Below are 3,972 nucleotides of genomic sequence, written 5' to 3'. Positions count from 1 at the left end.
ACAGGCTTCCCGCCTTTTTACCTCATGTTTGGCCGTGTGCCGAGACTTCCGATAGACGTAATGTTCAAGCAGGTACCTCGAGATCCCGTGGTGGTTGATTACAGTAGTCACGCCAAGACACTACTCACTTATCTCCATGAAGCAGCAACTATTGCACAGCAGCATGCTGTCAAAGAGCAGAAAAAGCTGAGGGATATAACAAAAAAGTAAAGGGCACTCACCTAAGCATTGGAGATTGTGTGCTGATTGCAAACAAGGGAGAGAGAGGGAGGAGAAAACTCGCTGACAAGTGGGAGTCAACCATCTATGTTGTCATCAACCGCAATCCCCAGACACATACCTACATAGTGCAGGATGAGAAAGGAACTAAGAGAGTTGTACATCGTAATCTTTTGTTGGACATCAGTTTCTTACCTGTTCAGACGGAACTTGCAGGGGTCAGTAATCCATACCTTAATGACTGTGATGATGATGGAGGGGAGTCAGTTGCTCATCCACAGACCCAGACTCTTGCAGATTGCTTTGAGAGTGAAAGTTCAGAGAAACAAACCAGTCTCTGGGTGTTTGATGAAACAGAACATTCCCTGTGTCAAAGCTCACAAAGTGAAACTGGATCTGTGCACTTTTATACAGAGACAGAACAGCAGAGTCAAGATGATGATGATTGCTTTGAGAAGTCCTGTGATGACGACAGTCGTAGTGCAGAGCCCTGTAAAGTTCATACGGACTGTTTTAGTCTTGTTAGTGACAGAGCCACCCCCATAGTGGAGACTAGAGACATACCCAATACGGAACTGCCTGAGTTACACGTGCTGGGAGAGTGGTTAAGAAGGTCAATCGTCTTATTGAATCTATGGCACAAAAACAGTTAAAAATTAAATCAATTACAAACACATTGGGTAGAAAGTCCCAGTCATTACTCACTTTGTTTTCGAAAGTTTATTTTTTAAGTTCATACCCTCTGATACACATGAGTTTTATCCCTATGACTATAAAGCAATTAATTTGATGTGATTTACAGATGTGATAAATTAATTCAAAAGATTTGTGGGTTGAAACCTGTTATGGTGTAAAAGGCATCATTTTATTCTGGGAGATTTTTAAGGCCTGATCACCCTTGAATTTCTCTCAACCTTTTAAGAAGGTAGCATTTAAGGCTGAAATAGGTGGAGAGACATTTTGGAAACCCCAGTGAAGTGTATAAGGGAAACTGTTTGCCTTTGGGATTTTGGTGAATTCAGAAGGGGGTGAATGTAACAGGTATTATAATTTGTTTTATTTTAATTCACACAAAATCCTTCTTTTTTCAGTTGGGAACTAATGTTATATGTATGAGAAAAGGAAAAAGAGAAAAAAATGTATTTCTTTGAGTTTTGCGTTCGTCGCAATTGTGACGTCATCACCGCGTGGCGCGCTCTTGCTTCAGTCCGCGGGAGGTCTGAGTAGAGCAAGGTATTCATTTTGTTCACTCCGGTTAAAAAAATGTGTTTTAAGTTAAGTAATCGCTAATTAATTGATATGTATTTTGCTAAGAAGTAAGTGAGTATGCATGAGTGTGTTTATCTTTTCTTTAAATTTGTTTTATTTGCAAAAGTGAATGGTTTTGTCAATTAAATGCAGAGTGATGTATGTTGGTGTGAATTGGCCTGCAAAGCGTGACTGTTAATCTCTTTCTATTCGAATATTTGGCAGGAGCAGGCTGTTCACACAAAATTGTCTACATACAACTCATTTAACTGCATTTTTCAACTCATGCAGATTTTGCCTCTTGAAAAGAAAGATCTACTGAACCAGCAGACAGAGTCCAGTCTTTATTTCGCACCAACAACACACAACGCAGGGGGGTAGCCGAGTCCGAGTGAAACTGACATGTGGGGCTCAAACCAGCTACACTGACACCTTGAAACTCAGACAAAGGGCAAATGAAACTAAACCTACTGGATTTAAAGGAGGTTGTGTTCCTTAAAAATCCCTTAAAACATGATAATGGATTTACAGAAACCATGATTGTTTTGTTGTGCAGGTTGATATTATGGTTTTACTTCAAGTAAAAATAGTTGAATTCGGGTCATTCTACAGAAAAGTCCACTTTTGGTATGACAAAATGTCTTAAAATGTATTTCTTTTTCTAACGTTTAAACTTAGACCACATTATTATATTACACATTGACTTTATGAATACAAATGACAGCTTTATGATTTATTATTATTATTATTATTATTTTGTGCATTTAAAGACAGCATGTACCATTTTTTTGTCACTGGTGTTACCATACTTCTTTGACATTTTAAACATTTTTATGAAATGATATTTCTCAATTTTTTTCAGCACATGCAGTCAGAGTTACAGAAAAAAAGATAATGAAAAAAATAAGGAGATTATGTGTTTTTTTTTTTTTTTTTTTCAATCAGGTTAGTTAAAAGTGATTGAATTATGCTAATTTAATTATGCATGTATTTGCTATAACAATGGAAATATTTGAAAAACAGTTATAAACAAGTAATGCAATCCTTTACATCTTAATTCTTGAGTTTAGCAGAATTCAATGAATGTAAAAGTATTATCATGTCACATATGACACATTTTATTTAATGAGACAGACAAAAAACAGTAACAACAGTGACACAATGAATCACCAGTGACAGATAGGACCAAAGATAGCCTACTTATTCTTCAACTATAATCAAGGAGAGGAGACTAAATTTTTTACATTTTTTATACAATCAAAGACTTTTCATTGACACTTAGTGAAAGCAATCAGTAAAAGATCATAAACAACATTTTAAAAATGTCTGTAAAATACGCTGTCCGTAAAGTTGCTGCTTCTCAGCTTCTCAGTTTAGCCAAATACCCTCAATTTAGCCATATCTGACCAAAGGAGGATTAACAATAGGAAAAAAAGTTAGAATCACATTATTTAGTGCTATTTTATGCAAAATAACTAAATAAATAGCTTTGAATAAAGCTATTTTTTTCTATAAACAACACCAGTGACAGTAACACCAGTGACATTTTTCATGAAAAATGCATTTTATGGCTGCTGCAAGGTATCAATCCACATGTTGTCAATCATGGTATATTCACTAAATTAAGTAGTTTAATCCATTTGTATTCTAGTTTTTTAAAATTCCCTAATAATAAAGTAGGTCACACCAGTGACTTCAACTAAAAGCTTCATATGAAATTATGATTTTCTAATTAAAATTTCTGATAACTGAAAAGAGATAGTGGACTTTCCATGTGTCTTTCTTCATGGATCTTCAGGAAATAGGAAGAAGGTAGTCAATTGATGTCAACAGTGTGATTTTTATTTCAAAATAAGAGATTTTTGTTAAAGGTAACACCAGTGACACAACACCAGGGTTTTTTTTATATATTTTATAATATTTATTCAGCATTTGTTTTTGTTTTTTTATGTCATTTACATAATATATTTGACAGTTATGCATACATTATTGTATTTAAACCCTGTTTCTGAGCTCAAAATAAAGCACTTTCCCACATGACTGTGGGGACGAGCACTTCTGTGCTGTTTGGAATTTTTATAATTAAAAAACAAATACTGCCACATTGATGCGCAAGAAGGTTTAATTGTTCAAATATTGTTTCATATTAAAATATAAAAAAAAATTGTTTTCAATATAAAAAAAAGTGTTTTCAAGTGTAATATTTCTGTAAAGGGACAGAAAAGTTGACTTTTCTGTAGAATGACCCATTCATTGTAAAATGAAGCAGTAACTTCAACCTACTACTAACTAATTAAAGATGTCATCAGATCATGTGTGCTTTCAGCAGTTATCATTTTAAACATCAAAATCATGATGCCCCTAATAGTAGGCTACTGAATATAAGATGTGGGATAATATAAGAATGGGACATTTTATCCAAGTCATCTCAATGGTAAAAAGTGTCCCAATCACCCTGAACTGGAGCTCTAAAATAATGTTATTGACTTCAACTGATGAATGCAG

Source organism: Megalobrama amblycephala, unplaced genomic scaffold, assembly GCF_018812025.1.
Source record: "Megalobrama amblycephala isolate DHTTF-2021 unplaced genomic scaffold, ASM1881202v1 scaffold448, whole genome shotgun sequence".
Lineage (NCBI taxonomy): Eukaryota > Metazoa > Chordata > Actinopteri > Cypriniformes > Xenocyprididae > Megalobrama > Megalobrama amblycephala.
This window is presented reverse-complemented; position numbering follows the sequence as displayed.